Below are 21,334 nucleotides of genomic sequence, written 5' to 3'. Positions count from 1 at the left end.
AAAGGGAAACCTACTACACTGTCGATGGGAATGTGAACTGGTGCAGCCACTATGGAAAACAGTACGGATATTTCTCGAAAAATTAAAATCTGAAATACCATACAATCCAGCTATCCCATTACTGGGTACATATTCAAAGAACTTGAAAACAACAATTCAAAGAGATTTATGCATCCCTATGTTGATTGCAGCGTTATTCACAATAGCCAAGATGTGGAAGCAACACAGCGTCCTTCAACTGAGGAATGGATAAAGAAGAGGTGGTTATATATAAAACAGAATACTACTCAGCCATTAAAAAAGACAAAATTGTCCCATTTGAAACAATATGGATGGAGTGTGAGGGTGTGATGTTAAGTGAAAATAAGACACATACAGAAAGACAAATATCCCATGGTTTCATTCATATGTGGAAGATAAACAGATGGGTAAAGAGAACAGATTACTGGTTACCAGAAGGGAATGGGGTTGAGGGGTGAGCAAAAGGTGTAAAGGGGCCTATATGTATAGTGATGGATAAAAATTAGACTGTTGTGGGTGAGCACGATGCAGTCTCCACAGAAACTGAGAAGCGATAATGTACACTTGAAATTACAGAATGTTATAAACCATGATGACCTCATTTTTGAAAAAAAGAAACAAAGAGGATATGCTGTCTCTAGAGCAGTGGTTCTCAATTGTGGATGATTTTGTCCCCCTAGCCAAGTTCAGTGCTAAACATCATACAATTCAGAGAACAACCCTCCACAACAATGACTGACCCATCTCAAATGTCATTTCTCCCATGGTTGAAAAACAGTGTTCTAGAGTTGGTGAGTTTCCTGTCACTGGAGGCATTCCTTGTAGACCAGACCAGACAATGTGATGATAACCAATATATGGCTTTCAATATTAGTGGGAAATGAGTTCAAGAAATATTTTGCGTTTCAGATCACTTTCCAGAGAAATCCACCTTAAGGGATGCTCAAGTGGTGAGGATGACAAACATTTGTTGAACACGAACTGTGGGCCACACATTATAGCAAGTGATTCGTGTACACATCTCAGAGTCAATTCTGACAACTCTCCCATGAAACAGGTAGGATTGAACCTCGATTGGATGTTAAATCAGGTTTCCCTAATGTCACAGCGCAGTCACTATTGGAACTCAGATCTACCTGACTCCATTGACATATGTCACTGTCGAAATCAGAAACAAGAAATTACTTTCAAACTTCTGTGCTCTAGAAAACAAATGAAGTGTCACATATTCCAGAAGTGTTGGCACAAAGTCTGAACAGGTCTTTGCTCACTGCAAACCTGGCTGGCCAGGAGAAAGGGGAAAGGACTCTTTTAAGCCATCCTGTGATGAAGGAGAGAACAGTTATATAGATTGTCCCCAAGTGCCTAGTTCTGTAACAGCCACATATATTATTTATATATTCATATATTCATGGAATCTGAGTCCGAAGCTGAGCCAGATAATGACATCATTTAGCATGAAAGTTCAGTATGGCAGACTTTTGGACATCCCTGACTTGGAATCCTGCCCTTCACAAAGACAGTGTGTGCTGACCCATGCTTTCTAGGCTGCCTACACTGACGCCCATTGGTCAGGATGCTGTGGGCCCGCTTACTCGTTGTTCAAACTGTCACTAGGGCACAGTAACCAAGCGATGATAGTTTTAAACGGGCAGAGCAGGTTGCATAGCACTGTAAGAGCTTGCTCTTCTGCACAAAAAAACACACAAATTGTTTGATAATACTGAATGGCTGCAATCACAAGTGAAATATTCTTGATCGATCTCCACATTCAGTGGAAAATACTTCTGGACTGAAAGGAAAGAATCAGCCCAAGTAAGTTAAATCAAACAGAGAAGGAAATTTGAAGACAAAGAAGTGGTTGCACTAAAGCTTTTCACACCACTAGTCTTTCATTAACACATGTCATGGTAATCTCTTAGGCAGTAAAATACTTTGCTCAGCAAGTCATCATTGGTTTTTTTTTGAAAAACAAGATGTTATGCTTTTCCATGTTCTAAATAAAGAAGCAGAAATGCATTGATATGTAGTAGTTTGTCTGACATTAAATAAATTATATTTGGCAGTGGTCTTTAAAAAAGGACAGAAGCCTAAAATATATCTAAGATCAACTTCTAAATGCACAAAAAGAAGCAGAAGCCAAATCTGATTCCCACAGATGAATTGGAAAAAAGCATAATTTTCTCCAAGTAAGAAATCAAGAAATGAAGTGGGTTCTAAGAAAAGAGGAACTGAGTACCTTTAGTCACAAATTAAGAAGTTAGGGCTCGATGGCTGTCACCTGTCACATCCCACTGACTATAAGCAAAGTGTTCCTATACTAAACTTGGTTCCAACTGTATCCTTAAAGATCTTCTGGATCACTGGCAGGAAGTACATGATGTCCTCACTGACTGGAAATGCTTCCCTCAGAATAAAAACCCGAATGCTGCAATTAGAGCCATGTGTCCCTCTCGGCTCCTCAGTGATTTGGAAGGACCCTGTTCCTCACCATTCTCTGTATAGTTCTACACATACAAGTATCAGGACATGCTGATTAAATCAAAATAAAGAAAAGCAATCCATTAACTTTTCCTCATTGGACCAATTCATGAACTCTGTGTTCTTCTCATTTCAGTTGCTCACCTCTCAGACACTTTAAAGAAGAAATGTCATTCACATCAGCAATGAGCCAACAAAGAACTCTTCTTCTGACATGTACAACTTACTAAAAGCAGTGTTCCTAGCTTCAAAGTCCAGTGGAGTCCTCAGTGTCCATTACCAAAGTCATGACAAAGGTCTGAAATCTACCATTATCCTTCTAGGAAAGCCCAGGGATTTTAAATCCTGAAGGGACACCACTCTTTTAGCTTTTGGGAAGACAGCTGTAACACAAAGTGCTAAATCAATGTAAGGGTCACGGTTATACCTTGTTCTTCCTACCAAGCCATCACTGCCATACATCATCCTAAGATGACGTTCCTTCAAGACTATTTCTACAATAGCTTTTTCCTACTCAAGAACTTCCACTGAAACTCATTATCAACTCTCCAACCTAGCCAGCAGTTTTCTATCCTCATGAACCGCTTATCCTTCCTTTCCTTCCCTCCTCCTCTTCACACACTTGACTCCCTGAAACAGCCAGTTCGGACCTATCTTCTCTACGACCTGTCTTGTGTCATGTTATTCTCTGGAACGTTTCCCCCTTCTTCTCAAGTGCACACACACTCTCTTCAAGACTTGAGCCATGTCCTACCTTCCCAAGTCCAGATTCATTTTCATAACTAAATGCTCACTCATTTCCCCCCATCTTCATTTTGGAATGCTGTTTGCAGTGTAAGCCAACTGGTTTTGAATGAAGACAAAAAAGATGATCCAATGAATCCATTTCACATTAATTTTTGCAGAAGACATGAGGTTTAGACCTTGGTTCTCTTTGTTTCTTTTCCTTCTGCCTATGGATGTCCAACTCTTCCAAAACCATGTTGAAAACAACAGTTGCACTCCTGGGCATCTACACTAAAAAATGAACATGTAGATTCACACAAAAACCTGTACATGAGTGTTCAGAGCAGCTTTGTTTGTAATAGTCAAAAACTAGAAACAACCCACATGTCCTTCAATGGGTGAATGGTTGAACAAAATGTGGTAGAGCCATACAATGGAGGAGCACAACACAGTGATCTAAACCAGGAAATAGACACGGATACAGCATTAGCCATTCAACTACTTAGTAGAATTTCATTTTGGAGTGAAATTCCTTAGGTGTGTGTAGAGTTCTATGATGTTTTCTCATGCATAAAAATCCATGTAACAATGACAACAATCAGGACACAGAACTGTTCTATCACCCCAGAGAAATTCCCTCATGCAACCCCTTTAGAGTCACACCCCCTTCACCGCCAGTTGTGACCACAAAAAAATGGATCTTGTGTCAACTTCTATAATGTTGTCATTTTGAGAATGCTGTATAAATGGAATCAATCACACAGCCTTTGCTGATTGGCTTTTTTCACTCAGTACAATGCCTTAAGCTCCATCCAAATCATTGCATATTTCAATAGTTTGTTCCTTTTTGTATTGACATTTTATAATTAGATACAACCTGTATGTTGATAGCTCTGTGGCCATGTTACATAGTACACTGCCAGGAGAAGTCAAAAAAAAGCAACAGTGCCTGTTGAAACCATAAAAGTATCTGTTTTTGGGTCTCTCAGATGTAGCCTATGAAGACTAAAGGTTTAAGGGCACTTTCTAACACTTGGTATTGTGAAATATGCTCACAACACATTCATATACAGAATCATCCAACAGTGGCAATTGTTCAGCTGTTCCTTGAGAAACAGCAATTAACCGGAAACAAAGCTGTAGTGACCTTAGCTACAAGACTTCTAACTTTATGACTTCATGGAAAATTTTAGATACAATTCACAGTTAGATAGAGAACGGAGTCTCTTTTGGTTCTTGAAACAAGGAGCTAGGTCCAGAGCAGAATATCTGCCCCACAAGCCAACAGCAGTTAGACAGACAGTTTGCAAAGAGAAAATGACATAAATGCATAGGAAAGTATGAGAAAGCCCCCAAAAGTGGGGATGGTGCTGCCCTAGATCCTAATGACTTTCCAGTTCTCATTTAGGTCCTTGCAGGACCAACTATAGTGTTCTGCATACTGAGCTCCATAAGACAAATGTGTCTTTCCAACAAAGTCTGCTATGTCCTTAAAAAGTATGCAACAGAATATTCTGAAATCTTAAACTAAGAACCTTGTCATGTAATTATATGATTCCACCTAGTTCATCCTCCCACTTCATGTATATGGCTTTTTTGATAAACACTTTCCTGTGTGTACATGTTTAACATTCACCCTAAATATCTGCCAGCATGAACAATGTCTAACTTAATTTTCAGATCCTGGTGTACTCATTCCCATCCTGTGGGCCAGAGACCCAGGGAAGGACAGGAGTTCTGGCAAAGAATCATCATAGCCCACGTACCTACATGAAGATGAAATCAAGAATATGATTCACAATGGATGTTTCCAAGATGACAAAGATGCTGTGGCTAAGAAAATTCTTAACAAATTTACTGAAGAAGGTTAACAAAAATTAAAATAGTCTCCTGTCATTAGTATTTATTGATGAATATTAAACATCTAACTCCTATTGGGGGAAAACACACGTCCTACCTCTATAGGCTCTCTAGAGGGATTTTCTTTTTCAAAGTGCTGCCCGTATGTCATCCAGAACAACAAAAGTGAGCAGAACGTACTTGAGTTGGAGTGCAAGGATTTAAGTCAACATTGGGAGAGATGGAGCAGGAATCACTGTAAAAGTGCATGAAATTACATCAAAACAGCAACCTTCAAGTACCAGGTCCTTAATTATCACTCCGGAGCAAAGGGGAAACAATCCAAGTGCATGGCCCACTTTGCATCTTTATAATGGCAAGTGGGAACATCCTCCCAGGAACTGTGGTCAAAAGGGCCATAGACATCCTAGGGCACAAACACGTCATGCTGCACCACCTAGCCACATGCTTTGCCAGGATTCTATCAGCTTTCTAACTAATCTTGCATCCTTATAAAAAATTCCATATTGTCTTCAAACATGCCCTAAACATTTGTTGACCTCTTGTATGCTGGATGCTAGATAACTGCAGTCAAAAAGAATGATGTTTATTAGTTTAAAACCATGACAACTTGCTGCCACAAAACACTATAGTAGCAAGAACAGACTCTGCCCTCAGAACAGTCCCCACATCGAGCAGGCCCTGATCATCTTGGGCACAGACCAGTCCATTTCTGCTCACGCTGAAAAATAACCTGACCCGGCATGTCTGAAACCTACTCTCCAGACCTAGACAGGTACCACCCCATTCTCAAAACCCATCAACACCAATGTCATGAGAGCCTCCTCCACACACACAGAGGCAGCATTTATTCCTGTTAGGTTTGCTGCCTGAGGTATGGAGACAGATGTACATGCACATTGACAGGAATCCAGGACTCATTCTTCATGGCACAGAAGGTCCACTTAAAAGCTTTGCTTCTTTTCCAGGAAGCTTTATTTTTCAAGTCAAAATTCTATTCAAAGTACATTATACTTTAATAAAGATGACTTTAAGGAAAAATATATAGTTGTCAACATAAAAATCTTATTTTTTCTTTTTTTAGATATCGGGGACATTCATATAATAATAATAATTGTAATTATTTCACAGTAGTTCTCAAACACACAAAAAACCTGCCCTATTTAAGAATTTAATTTTAGGGACTCCCAACATTTTGAAAGCATTACTGCAACTTTTCAAATACACACTGCATCTTGCTAGACAACTTAGCATAAGCTTTCTGTATGATCATCTCCTGGGCACTTTCTCCCTTGCTATCTGCTAGGTTCTACACTTGACACATCCCTGCATCATCTCATTGGTTTAACTATTTTTGCAGCACTGAACACAACAGGAGGTCATTACACTATAAATATTAGTGTACATTATTAATATAGATATGAGCGCTAAAATGACAGCAATGCTTAACACAGTTGACTGTTATTAAATTGAGGTTGTGTTGCTGTGTTAACTCAGAATATGATCAGTACTGTCCCAAGGCACAGAGAACACCATCTGTGGCCTGTTCAGCAGAGAAAGCCATTAAGTGACCTTCCCTTCTACAGGGAGCAGATGAACATCACCTTATCTACGCAGAAGTTTAATGCCAATCACCACATGCCAGTTGGGACAGCATAAACAGGCACAGAACAAAATGATCCTATGAAACACTCTTGCTTCCCTCTGAGATTGCTTTATGATCATAGATCAAATTCTTCCCCCAAAGGATCCTGCTCTGCATGTCATAAAAAGTAAGGTGCCTATGTCCTTCTTTGAACTCTTAAAAATAAATACTGCCCTGCATTTTATTTGACGCTTGCAATTTTCAGACTCAACAGACTGACGGTCCCAGTGAGAAAGAGAAAAAGAACAAGAACTCAGGAGGCTCTTCCACAGTCCCCCAAACCCACCGCCCTTCCACAGCAAACCGGTAGGTCCACGTTGTTCCAGGAAAGGGAGATGGGGAGAGACAGGAGGCGTCCACACCAGGCGAGACAAAACCAGGTGAGTCAAGAGGAGGCACGTAGAGAACCATGAGTTCTCCCAGGAGCCAAGGGCGGCCTCCTTTCTCCCTCCAACCCAGGACCTGGCCATCTGTCCCTCCCCTCCCTCCAACCCGGTACCCCCTCAGCTGTCCCTCTCCCGCACCCCTGAGAGCAGGGAGCGCAGAGGCACACGTGTGCTTCTGCACAGCAGGCAGCCTCTCTGAGCCTGAGACAGCCTCCAGGACTGCCCCCCCCACCCCGTCGCTGGGGAGCGGAGACGGAGGGGAAGGAGGCACCAAGGAGCCCTGTGCAGCCCGCGAGCCCCGTGCCCCGGCCCTCAAGGGCAGCGCCCCGCAGGACTCAGCGGACACGGGGGGCCAGGGCCGCGCCACCGCCAGGAAAGCTGTCCGGGCCCGCGTTTCCGGGATCAGGGCGCGTCTCCCCTCGGAGCGGCCCTCCCGCCCCGCTGAGTCCCTGCCCGCGTCCTCCTAGGGCCTCCTCGTATCCGCGGGGCCCCGCAAGAGCGCTGCCGCCCGGGCTCCCTGCGGAAGTGACGCCCGGACGCCGGGAAACTCTTGGGACAGGACGGCACAGACCGTCCTCCGCAGGTGCAGAGCCCGACGCGGCGCCAGTCTGACTGGCTGCCCCCACCCAGGAGGGACGAGGTCTGGCCAGGACAGCCCCGCGCAGCACGTGGCTCAGGGGGACAGGTCAGAGTGGATGCCCTGCACCCTCCCTGCAGCCTGCCTCAGACGCAGTGCTGTCCAATGGGCAGGAAATTCCCACCGCATTCGCCCACTCCACGCTGAGGCGGGGATTGCCCCACCTGACCTGGATGTCTGCGGCCTCCCCATTGGCTTGGGGAGAGCAGGAGTGGAGGGTGGCTAGCAGGAGGGCAGGCGAGTGAGTGAGGAGGCTGAGCGTGGGGAGGGCGGAGCGAGTGGAAGGGCGGGGCGAGTGGAAGGGTGGGGTGAGCTGGAGGGGCGGGGCGAGTGAGGAGGCAGGCAAGAGTGGAGGCGTTGGCAGCAGGGAGTTGGGCGCCAGAGGAGCTGAGGCAGCCACGTGCCACTGCAGTGCATGTGGGCAGGCAGGGTGAGCTGGGGGGCTGGGCAAACGGGACCAACCAGGAGGAGGTGGAGACTGTACTGGCCAACTGCAAGCCCAGGAAAGTCAGGAGCCAAGCTGCTCTGGCCCGCTGCCTGATGGGCAATGGAGTATTTTTGCAGGAAGAGTAAGAGCCCAGTCTCCCTGCCTCCTGCCCTTTGGGAAATGTAGTCCACAGCCTCTAAGTCCTACCTTGTGATCTGATGCTACACCTCTCACTGCCATAAAAGCTGAAAGAAACACGGTGGACTTCACATTGACTTGATAGTTACTCCACAAAATTGAGTTTTGTCACAAAAAGTAACATCAATATTTTCTTTTTCATAATTTTTTTTTGAGGAAGATTAGCCCTGAGCTAACCTCTGCCACCAATCTTCCTCCTTTGGCTGAGGAAGACTGGCCCTGAGCTAACATCTGTGCCCAACTTCCTCTACTTTATATGTGGGACACCTGCCACAGAATGGCTTGACAAGCAGTGCTTAGGTCCACACCCGCCGGGATCGAAACCACGAACCCCGGGCAGCCAAAGCAGAACGTGCAAACTTAAGCGCTAGTGCCACTGGGCTGGCCACAATATTCTCTGTATTATTCCTAGAGAAACCAAAAAACACTTGTTTTGGGAGGTTTTCCAGGTTTTGCTTGTAAATCAAGATGAGGCAGTAGGGATCTCGTCAAGATGACAGCATAGGCAGACTCTGAACTCACCTCCTCACACAAACAGAACTGGGTTACAAGTATTCCTGGAAAAATTACCCTATAGAGAAAACTGAAAACGATAAAAGGAACCCCCACAATGAGGGACAGTCCTGACTGGGGCAGAAGAGGCTGAAATTCCTTCTGGAGAGAAAAAAGACACCTTCACAAGCCACGGGCCTTCACAGCCAGTAGGGTGCGGAGCCAGGTACGCAGCCCTGCCTGGAGAAGTGGGGACCTGAGCAGGGCCCGGTACCACCATAAGCTTCCTTCAGACTCAGCACAACTGAGATGAGTGCCCTAATATTTTGCTTGGCTGCCTATTAACTGCAATGAGGCAATACCCCTAGAAAAGCTATCAGATGAAAGCAGGAAAAAACTGGGTCTTAAAGGGCCCATGCAAAAATTCAACCATCTCAGAGAGCAACCTGAAATCACCAAAAAGAAAGCTTCACAGTCCTTTGATGAAAAGAGACTCACCTGGTAGGCTCTGGGTGCATCTTGGTGAAAGGTGAGACCTCTCCAGAGACAGACATTGGTGGTGGCCATTGTTGTGACCTAGTCCAGGTGGGCTGACAGATGCTGGCAGATACCGTGGAATTTCTTCCCCTGCCTGACAGCCCAGGGGTCTGCCAAACCAACTAGAGCACAGATTTAATCCAATTCAGCCAGGGCAGACAGCCTGCCCTAGGGACAGGCCCTACACAAGAGCAAGCTCTCAGGCTACTTCTCAGGCTGCATAGACTGGGTGCTTTGATCCTCTGCAGGTAGGAGAGTTTGTCCACCTCTATGGGGGAGGGACTGTGTGAGGAACAGGTGAACTGTGGAGGGCATTGGTGGAGAGGTGGGGGCCTCTGCAGTGGGGTGACAGGTATATCCCAGGGGGTCAGGAAGTGTGCACGAAACATGGCTGTGTTGATGCGGGCATAGAGGAGCCAAGGCCAGAGACCTTGTGACCCAACCCTCTCTGATGACAGACAGGGAGACTAAGACCTTGGGCAGGGAGGGACAGCTCAGCCACTCATGTGCTTCCTGACTCGGAGGGACCCAACTTCTCTTCCTCCATTGGCAGGGCCAGAAGGAGAGGCTGAGTCCATCTCAGACACCACCTCCTGCAGCCACACAGTCAGGCAGCTCTGAGTCTCAGCAGCCCAGGGAACCTCTATGGTGGATTATGCGGGGCCTCCATCCCTCATCGCTGAGATGGGCCTGATGCCCTGGCTTCCACATGGGGCTGGAGGCACTGCTGAGAGGACCTTTGCCAAATGCAGAGAGCTCAGGGCTCATGGCAGGACTCTCTCCTCCCCACCCTCAGGAGCCTAAGCCTCTGGACCCCCCTCCAGGCTCACTCACCTCCACATAATCCTCCATCGTAGTGTCCAGCAGCTCCAGGGAACTGAAGAACATCACCAGGGAGGGGACGACACCCTGTCCCACTATCGGGGTGGGCATGGTGATGACCTCTCGCTCTCAGGTGCCCCCATGAACCCTCCTCTGAAACCCCTCACCCCAGCCTCCTGCCCACCCCATGCTCTCACACAGAGCAGCCTAGGATCCTCGGGATACCCCAACACACGCAATCCCCTCCTCCCCTCCCCCCAGGAGCACCAAACTCCACCAGTCACGTCCCAGAGCTGGCTGTTGCCCAACCCAGGGAATGTGGCCCCTGCCCCTCCCCACCCCAAATCCATCCTGCTCCCAGCCCTTCCAGGCCTCCTTCTGTTCACTGCCACTGCAGGCACTTCAGGCTCAGTGGCCACAGCAGATGCGCTGGAGGAAGAAGGCCCGTCTCCTGAGGGAGGTCGCCAGCTGGGAGGGGGAGACCCCGTCCTCTGACTCCTGGGCCCCTCCCCCACAGGCACCCTCACCTGCTGCTGCTTCCTCTCCTGAGCTCCCTGGCAGGCCCTCTCTGCAGTCAACAACACGGAGGTCGTCTCCTGTCGGTGCCGAGGACAGGGTCAGTGCACCCATGCTCCCCTCCACATGTCCCCCAAGGCCCCTGACCTCAGACCTTGGCTGGCTGGCTCCAGTCCCCTGCTGCTTATGCTGCTCCCACCTCAAGGGTGCTCTGATTCTAGACCAGTCCCGGCTCCAGGACTCACTCCTTGTGACCTGGGGCCTGCCCAGGTCTCCCTGAGCCTCTTTCCTCAACTGAAAAGTGTGAGGAGAATGTCACCTGCTTCCAGGAGTCTCCTGAGGACTCAGAGTCATCTGCGTGTCATCACTGCTCTCCCCTCACCTCTCAAAGTGGAGCCAGCACACATCTCCTCAGAGTCGTGTCCTACCTTGGATGGTATCACCCCGCTGAGAGGCCTGCACCTCAGATCATCTCCCTCCATTTCCCAGAGGAGGGGACCAGGGCCCCTACAGGGGCAGTGACTTGCTCAATGACCCACTGAGGAGAGGCCGCTCCCCCTCCCAGCTAGAGGCCCTGTGCCCACCTCCTTTACACCACTCCTGGCTCCAAATCTGACCAAGGGCCTGACCTCCAGACTCCCAGAGTTTGTCCAGACCCCAGCTCAACAGACAGGAAGGCAGACAGGGAGGGAGGAGGCAGGGTGTCTTGGGGGGCTGGCTGAGTGGCTCTGGCCTGTCCCACCCTCACAGGGCTCTCTGACCCCCAGCCTGGGCCAGAGCCTTGCCATTTGCCTCATCTCCTAGGATCCCCTCAGGAAGTTCCGCTCCCCTCTCCTGGCCTCCTTCCAGATCTCCAGCCTCCAGGTTACCTGCATGAGCAGCTCCCTGCTAGTGCGCTGCTCTTTCTTGCACCACTTCTTCAAGTTTGGGGTACTCTCCCTGGGAAATGCGGAAAGAAAGAAAGAAAGCAAGAAAAACTGTAGGGTGGTTGAAGGGCAATCCTTTTTGTTTGAGAACCCAGCAGATCCAAACTGCCTGGGACATGGATGAGGGATTTCACTGGGGTGCTCTGAGCCCTAAGGTCCCCATAGGACTGGGGAGGGGCCTCACCACTTGTCCCCTGGGGCCTCCATTCCCATATTCCCAAACAGATCTCTTTGGAACAGTGTTGGTTTCAGCTGCATAGAGACTTCTGTTGCTGCAAAGGAAACACTTGAAACTCTCCACCTGGGCTCAAGGCACGATGTGGTCTGGAAGGAAATGAATCCCTGGGGCAGAACTGCTGGCCTAAGGGCCCTGAGAGACTCAGAGACCCAGCACCCAGGTCAGTCCCTGTGCCTGGTGTTCTCTGTCTCCCAGGTGGTCTCAGCTGTCTTTGGGGGACATGCTGGCCCAAAGCAGGCTGCCTGGGCCACCTCACCCTCATGATGCTTGGATGGAGAGCAGCCTACCCACTTGGAAACTTGTACCCAGGGCTCTTGGAGGTGGGTAATGGCAGGGCTTTGCAGAGCAGAAAGGATGGTGTGCAGGGAAGAAAGTTTCCGAGGGCTCGGCCCTCCTGGGGAAGGGAAGAGTTTAGGCCATGAGGAGGAGCTGGAGCTCTGCTGCCTCTGGCTTCTGTCCCCTCATGGACTTCTCCTGTCCTGGATGAGACAGATGCCCAGGGAACCCAGGGAGGGCACACGTGGCACCCGATGACTTCAATCCTGAGAGCTGAGAAACAAGAGGCAATTCCCATGACTCCAGAGAGCTCCTCCCTGGGCATTCCACAACTTACCTCAGCTACCTGGTCCCTCCACCACTGTGGCCCCTCCTGTGCTGTCATGCTTGGGTCCTGAGGCAGGTGGGGTTCTCACAGTTCACCACAGTGTTGGTATGTCTCACAGTGTCTGGGATGGAGGATGCCAGGTACTCGCAGTCCCTGCTGTCTCACTGGGACCAGATGGAGCCAAGGCAGTGGGCGGGCACCAACTTCTTGGACAGTTTCTGAAGAAGATTCAGAGTATCACCTGGTCCTGCTGCACCTCAGCTCGGTGTCCACAGTCTCACATAGTCCCACATAGGGTGACATCAGAGCTTGAGCTCAGGGAGCAGAGCATATGGCCTAAGGCTTGTGGGAGTCCCTGGGTTTTGTCTGTGTCCACTGAAGGAACCCAGTACAGCATGACCCCGGGCACAGTACTGTGGGGATGAGAGGGGGCATTTGCTCCAAGCGTTGTGTCACTTCGTCCAATCTCCAGGATGCAGCCCACATCTACACACCTCTAGGGCCATCTTCTCCTCATTCTAGTCACCCTTGGGTCCCATTCCCCATTCCCATGCACATTCCACTGAGGCAGGGACAACCACCAGCTGTGTTTGACTGTCTCTGCTGGAGTCAATACACATCACTTGCCTGATAAGTACTGAAGATGACGAGGCCACCTGGAAAGATGTGTGATTGGCCCATGGACCTGGCAGCACTTCAGTGAGTGCCCATTCCCCACCAAAGGGCCAGACTCTGCCCAACTTCCACTCTCTCCCACCTCATTCATCAGCACAGCCACCCTGTGCAGCAGGTGCTCTGAGTGTCCATCTCTACTGTCCCCTGTTCGCTAGGGAACAGCAAAGGTTGGTGGGAAAGAAAGCTGCCCATGTCACACTGTTGGTAATGGAGTGAGCTAAGATTTGGACCCAAATCATCAGCTTCTGGAGCAGGGAATGGCAGGTGTGGAGGGGCTCATGGCACAGGGCAGCAGGGCCCACCCGCCCTGCGAGCTCTGCTGCTCACCACAGCCATCCTTGTCAGCTGCTCTGCCACCAGCTGGGGAGGGAAGTCCAAGAGGTTCGGATTCTCCTCCCTCAGCTGGTCCTCGATGGTCATGGCCCAGGGGCAGGTGGGCTCTGGGGCTGGATGGGGTGGGCTCGTGACTAGTGCATTTGGAACTGGAAGTCTTAGTAGAGCACAGCGTCCAGTGGGCTCCAGTGCTGGAGCTGGCGCTGGGGCTGCCTTTAATGGTGGCCCTTGCTCTGGCCCTGGAGTGGCCGACTCAGGGGCTGCTGGCTCCAGCTCTACCACAGCTGGTGGGATTGGAGGTGGAACTGGCTCTAGCCCATGGACTGGCACTGGCTCTGGCTCTGGAAGTGGCAGGAGCTTTGGAGCTGGTTCTGGAGCAGGGTAAAGTGAAAGGTTCACCCACACACCTGGCAAGTTCTTGTGCTTTCCAAAGACAGGAAGGACTCCACTGCATTTAAGGGAACTCTAGTCCATGAACCCCACCTTTAAGGGAACTCCAGCCCATGAACCCCAGCACAGGCAGTCTTCCCAGACTGAAGTCCCTTCACCTTTCTGCTCTGTCTCAATGGACTTGAGATGCTCCATGTAGCCTGACAGAAGGTAGGCATGGTCCTCCAGGTCTGAGCCACCAAAGCTGACATGAACAATGGCCAGCTTCATTGTCAAAAAGGGAAACTGCAGGCGCTCCCTGAATTCTTTACTTTGGTCCAGCCATGTTCCCAGCATCAAATAGACGGCACTGGGGGGAGGCAGATGCATCATAGGGTCAGAAGGCTGGCCTTTCCTTCCACACTGCCCTCCCAAGGCACTCTCATTCAGACTGGGGTCCTTGTGCCTGCCCCGTCCCTTCCAAGGGAAAACCCTACCCCAGCCCTGAAACCTGGCTGGCTGTCCTGGCAGTGGCAGGTCTGCTCGTCCAGCAGGTTTAACAGAGTCTGTGGGAGCCTTTTGTTTCTACTGACACACTTCTCCCAAAGGGCCCAACGTCCACCCCAGCCCTCCATGCATGTGGGCCAATGGAATGAAGACTCAGGCAGATTTGTGAGCAGCTTCCTCTCACACCTCCTGCTCTGGACCTGGTGGTGGTGGTCACAAGGGTTGGATGTGGAGAAAGGAAGGCAGAAGGTGCTGGGACTCTGGTAAGGATGGGTCTCTAGGCAACAACTCAGCCCAGACTCCCTTCTGGTTCTCTGGGGGCCTGGGACCCATACAAAGCTCTCTTTCATTCCTGTCCTCTTTCAGTAGAAGCTACCAGAACTTACCCCTCCCATGGGAATCAAAAGGTAATTGAGATGCAGTGTTCTCCCAGGTCCGACAATGCCACAGCCCCCAAATTCTCCCCCTACCCTCTTCTCTAGAGACAGGAGACCCTCCTTCTTGACCCAAAGACCACTCACTTTTTTAGGTGGTCCTGTGGTCCATCATCCCACTCACAATGGGGGAAGATGCCTCCAGATGTCCAAGAAGGTTTAAGGGTGTCACACAGGGTGTATGGTGGATGGGACCTGTGAATGATGTCAAGAGTGACTGTCTGACTTTAACTAGAATTGAGGCCCAGACAGTGTGTCTGCTTCATTCACTGAGTTATGCTTAGTGTCTCCAAAAGTCTGGCATGGAGCAGATGTTTAATACACATTGTTGAGTGAACTCCAACTGGAACCATCCCAGATGTCTGAGTGGTCCTGGGGCCCCTTTGCTGCCTCAGAAATCCCTCATTGGCTACATGAAGGGCAAGGACAAGGAGCAGCTGAAAGGAATCTCAAACTCCTTGACAGTGTGCTCTCCAGGTGCTTTTCCAAACTCAGAAAGGCCACAAGTCAGTGATGAAAGAGGAATAGTACGTTTTATGGGAGACATGAAATAATCACTGTGAACAACCACAGCCTGTCCCACAGCCCTGTCTGCAAAGCCAGGCACTAGGGAAGCACTTGCCATGGCTGATTTCATTCACCCCTGGGAGAATTCTATGAATTTCATCGTCTCCCACCCCACTTCTCACAGGACCAAACTGAGGCTCAGAGAGATGTGCTGACATTCCTAAAACTCACAGCTGGCAATGGTCAGAGTCACAGTGGTGCTGGGGAGGGGGCGGGAACTCACTTAGTAAACAGCTGGTCCAGGACCTGGTGGAATGTGCTGAAGGCCAAGTAGTTGCACACGAAGGTGGTGATGTTGCAGATGATTCTACCCAGGAAGGCTGGAACCATGGACTCTGACAGCTTCTCTATCACACCTACCTGGAAAGCATGCATCCTGCAGGCTTCATTTGGATAAAAAGTGGCCTCATCTTCAGTCTGGCTAGGACCAGGAGGGACATAGTGTCAGTGTCACAATCTCACGGTCCTGGATTGGGAGACCCCTCTGTGCCCACTCACCTCAGACCAGCCCTTGTCATTGTTGGTGGCCTGGTGCATCTGCCCTCTGTCCAGGGAGATGGAGCAACTGAAGCCATCTGCCATCTCTTTGGCCATTTCCTGTGTGCAGCTCTGCAAAGACATTGCCCGAGGGCCAGGCCGGGACATCTCAGGGTCCTGCCTCGACTTGGCTATGGGGAAACTCCCACCACAGATCAGGTACAGAATACCTCCCATCACAAATCCATTGTGAAAGGAAGCTTCATTCCCTATTTCATGGGTCTAGTTTCCCAAAGAACACCAGGAGCCATCCCCTCTTCCTGAAATGCAGCACAAGCCCCTACTCCCACAGCCAGAAAATTAGCGCCCAGCTTCAAACACCACCAGATCCTGAAGTCAGGTCCTGCTCAGGCCTCCCATCCATTTGGTAATTCCATGGTAACTCCTGAGCTCACCTTTCCTCTGAGACCCAGCTCCCAGCCTGCCCTTGGCTTCTTAGAGTAACAGTGGGATTTCCCAGAAGGCCTACCAGCCTGGGCAAGAAATGATTTGAAATGTTCTCTGAATTTTCAAGGACGGGATATTGGTAGAAGTCATTTTGGTGTGTATGTGCAACAGTTTTGATGTAAATATTATCATTTTCAGACAGAGATCAAAGAGTGGGGCTACTGGGTGTAAAAAGGAAATGGATACACTGATCCAACGTTTTCATGGTGTGAAGACTTAGAGAGGAAATATCATGGTTAAGAGCAGAGAATATGGAGCCAACATCTTATGTTCAAATTCCAGCTCAATCACTTTGTAGATATTGGTAGGGGGAAAGTTACTTACCTCATTGGGGCCTCAGTTTCTTCATTTGTTGTTGGCAAGAATGATAAGTGTACCTAATTTGTAAGGACATGGAGAGAATTAAAGGAGTTAATGTTTGAAAAATGCTTGGAACACATAGCACATTACAAGTACTGTACCTATATGTTATAAATGAAAATTAAAAATTCTCCTGAAACTGTAAGCACCAGAGGGGAGAAGAGTGCCTGGATGGAGGTAGAAAGCAGTCCATGATATAGGATGAATCAGTGAATGAACAGCACTGTTGAAGGCATTACTAATGAGACATACATCTTCCTACAGACATTCTCAAGCGTAGTCAAACCCAAGCATCCTTCCTCTGTCCTGTATAGTCTTCTTTGATTCTATCCAGGAATCACTGGGGTTTCTTGAACCCTGGTACCCATGCCCATTAAAGGTTCTCTTCTCCCTCTCAGCAAACCGAAGTGCTTGTCCTAATGGCTGCAGCTGACAGGGTCTGCAGTCTGATCCTGATTTTAGATTTACAGTGGTGCAAAAATATTCTGTTTTTTTTTTTCCTTCTCACCAAAGACCCCCAGTGCATAGTTGTATGTTCTAGTTGTGAGCACCTCTGGTTGTGCTGTGTGGGATGCCGCCACACCAGGGCCTGATGAGTGTTGCTATGCCCATGCCTGGAATCCGAAGCAGTGAAATCCCAGGCAGCCAAAGTGGAGTGTGTGAACATAACCACTCTGCCATGGGGCCAGCCCCCAAAGTATCCTGTTTTGTCACAAAATCATAACACCAGCAACAGCTAAGCCATGGGAAATAATCAGATCCTCTCAGGTTGAAGTTTTACAAGGTAGTTATGATGAGCAGTAAGAATATTTGGATGGTTCTAAGGGAATTACTGAGGTTCATAGACCATGGATTCCAGGGACGGTAGGATAGTAGAAGAGAAATTAGGCTGAGGGCATGGTGATGTGGCATCACTTCGGATCTTGAGGAATGGGTATCTATTGGATGAGTGTTTGAGTAAAATCTAGTCATCAGGGATTCGTGGTGGGTTAACATGTTTCTGAATTACTCATTATTGACCATGATCATTTGGGTTGATGGAAACACCTAGGACAGAGGAGTCAGCCCCTCAGAGTTGGGCGGATGATAATGCCACTACTGATTCAAGCTCTAAAGGAGCTACCAACATCAAGTCACCAATTAGAGACACTATGTGCAAAACACATCCTTAGCAAAGCACATATATTTATAATATAGCAAGAGCTCTTACAACCCAACAGAAAGATGACAAACGACATTACCCTGCTTACCAGGAAACCACAGAGCAGGCGTGTCATGAGCACCAGGAGTCCCACCAAGTAGATGAGGATGATGGCCCAGAAGAAGTCTAGGGAGATAAGCGCTGGCCTGAGCCACCTCCTGTCATTCCCCCAAGGCTCCTGCTGTCCCCACAGTTTGTCCACAGTCCTTGACATTGGTTGCTCAGCTTTCATCATCATCCAATACCCTGTATGCATGGTTCTCTTTGATGAGACACAGCACCAAGATATTCCCTCCCCACCCTGGACTAGGACTTCCTTGACGCTTACCAGAGTTCTCAGTCAAGGCATTGTTTCTGTTGGGAGAGTACCCTGGAAGTCAATAAAATGGAATACATGTATGTTTTACTTTTTTAAATAAAACTTTTCAAAAACACAGGAAAGTAGAACAATATTGGAAACATCAATTGACTAGATTTAACAATGTAAACTTCATCAAATTAAAACAGTAGTCCATCAAATGTATAAATTATTTACACTTGCCACATTTGCTTTCTCCAGTATTTTCCTTGAAAAATGTTCTCTATTTAACTATTTTATTGAGGTCATATTGACTTATAACACTGTGTAATTTCAGGTGTACATTGTTATATATCAATTTACTCACCACTAATAGTCTAGTTTTTTTCCATCATCATACATATGTGCTCCTTTACCCCTTTTTCCCTCTTCCCAGCCCTTCCCCTCTGGTAACCACCAATCTGTTTTCCTTTCCCATGTGTTTATGTTCCACATATTGGTGAAATCATAAGGTATATGTCTTTCTCTGGCTTATTTCAATTAGCAAAATACCCTCAAGCTCCATCCATGTTGCCATGAAAGCACAATTTTTTCTCCTTTCATGACTGAGTAGTGCACCGTAGTGCGTGCATCTATCTACATCTCTCTCTATATATATACATCTTCTTTATCCATTCATCTGTTGATGGACATTTAGGTTGCTTCCACGTATTGGCTATTGTGAATAATTCATAAATCTCTGAATTGTCAATTTCATGTTCCTTGGATAGATATTCAGTAGTGGGATAGCTGTGTTATGTGGTATTTCTATTTTTAAGTTTTTGGGAAATCTCCATACTGTTTTCCATAGTGGTTGCACCAGTTTGCATTCCCAGCAGCAGTGTCTGAGGGTTTTCTTTTCTCCCCATCCTCTCCAACATTTACTAATTTTGTCTTGTTAATTGTGGCCATTCTGACAGGTGTAAGGTGATAGTTCATTGTAGTTTTGATTTGCATTTCCCTAATAATTAGTGACACTGAACATCTTTTCATGTGCCTATTGGCCATCTATATATCTTCTTTGGAAAAATGTCTGTTCATATCCTCTGCCCACCTTTGTTTTTTATCATTTTTTTATTGTGGTCACATTGGTTTATAACATTATGCAAATTTCAGGTGCCTAACTTTAAATATTTCCATTTCTTTGTGGATTACATCATGTTCAGCACCCAAAGACTAATTACAATCCATTACCTCACACATGTGCCTAATCACTCCTTTCCTCCTCCTGCCTCCCCCCTTTGCCTCTGGTAACTACCAATCCAATCTCTGCCTCTATGTGTTTGTTTGTCGTCGTTTTAAATTCTACTTATGAGTAAAATCATACTGTATTTGACTTTCTCCTTAAGAGTTATTTCACTTCGCATAATACCCTTAACTTCCATCCATGTTGTCACAAATGGCTGGGTTTCATAATTTCTTGTGGCTCACTAGTATTCCATTGTATATATATACTATATCTTCTTTATTCATTCATCTCTTGATGTGCACCTCAGTTGCTTCCAAATCTTGGCTATTGTGAATATGGCTGTGATGAACATGGAGGCGCATGTACCTTTATGCATTTGTGTTTTCATGTTTTTTGAATAAATGCCCAACAATGGAATAGTTGGATCATATGGTAGATCTATTCATAATTTTTTGAGGAATCTTCATACTGTTTCTCATAGTGGCTACACCAGTTTGCACTCCCACCAGCAGTGTATGATGGTTCCATTCTCTCCACATCTTCTCCAACACATATTGTTTCCTGTCTTCTTAATTATAGCCATTGTGATGGGAGTGAGGTGATATCTCATTGTAGTTTTGATCTGCATTTCCCTGATATTTGATGATGTTGAACACCTTTTCATGTGCAGGTTGAACATATTTATATTTTCTTTGGAGAATTTTCTGTTCAGATCTTTTGCCCATTTTCTAAATTAGGTTGTTAGTTTTTTGTTGTTGAGATATATGAATTCTGTGTATATTTTGTATATTGACCCCTTATCAGATATATGATTTGCAAATATCTTCTTACAATTGTTAGAATGTCTTTTTGTCTTGTTGATGGTTTCCTTTGTTGTTCAGAAGCTTCTTAGTTTGATACAGTCCCATTTGTTTATGTTTTTTATTGTTTCCCTTGCCCTGTCAGACACGGTACTTGAAAATATGCTGCTAAGACCGATGTCAAAGAGTGTACTGCCTATGTTTTCTTCTAGAAGTTTAATCCTTCTGAGGCATACATTCAAGTCTTTAATCCACTTTGAGTTAATTTTTGTATATGGTGTCAGATAATGATCTACATTCATTCATTTGCTTGTGGCTGTCAAGTTTTCCAAAGACAATCTATTGAATGGGCTCTCAATCCTGTTCCATTGAACTGTATATCTGTTTTTGTTGCCAGTACCATGCCGTTTATCTTACTATAGCTTTATTTTATATTTTGAAGTCAGGGAGTCTGATACCTCCAGTTTTGTTCTCTTTTCTCAAGATTCCAGTGGCTATTCCGGGTATTTTGTTGTTCCACATAAGTGTTAGGATTTTTCATTCTATTTATTTGAAAAATGTTGTTGGAACATTGATAGAGATTTCAGTGAATCTGTAGATTGCTTGAGGAAGTATGGCTATTTTAACTATGTTAATTCTTCGAATCCAAGAGCACGGAATATCTTTCCATTTCTTGTGTCATCTTCAATTTCTTTCAAGAATGTTTTATAGTTTTCATCATACAGATCTTTCACCTCTTTTAAGTTTAATCCTAGATATTTTATTCTTTTTGTTGCAACTGTAAGTGGGATTGCATTCTTAATTTCTCCTTTGCCTACTTCATTGTTAGTGTATACAAAGTCAACTGATTTTTGTCTGTTGATTTTGCATCGTGCTACTTGGCCATATTCATTTATTTCTAAAAGTTTTTGGGTAGATTCCTTAGGGTTTTCTACATATAAAATCATGCCACCTGCAAATAGTGATGGTTTCACTTCTTCCTTTCCAATTTGCACCCCTTTTATTCCTTTTTCTTGCTTGATTACCGTGGTTAAGGCTACCAATACAATGGTAATAAGAATG

This window comes from Equus quagga, chromosome 6 (assembly GCF_021613505.1).
Source record: "Equus quagga isolate Etosha38 chromosome 6, UCLA_HA_Equagga_1.0, whole genome shotgun sequence".
Lineage (NCBI taxonomy): Eukaryota > Metazoa > Chordata > Mammalia > Perissodactyla > Equidae > Equus > Equus quagga.
Note: the sequence above shows the minus strand (reverse complement) of the source record.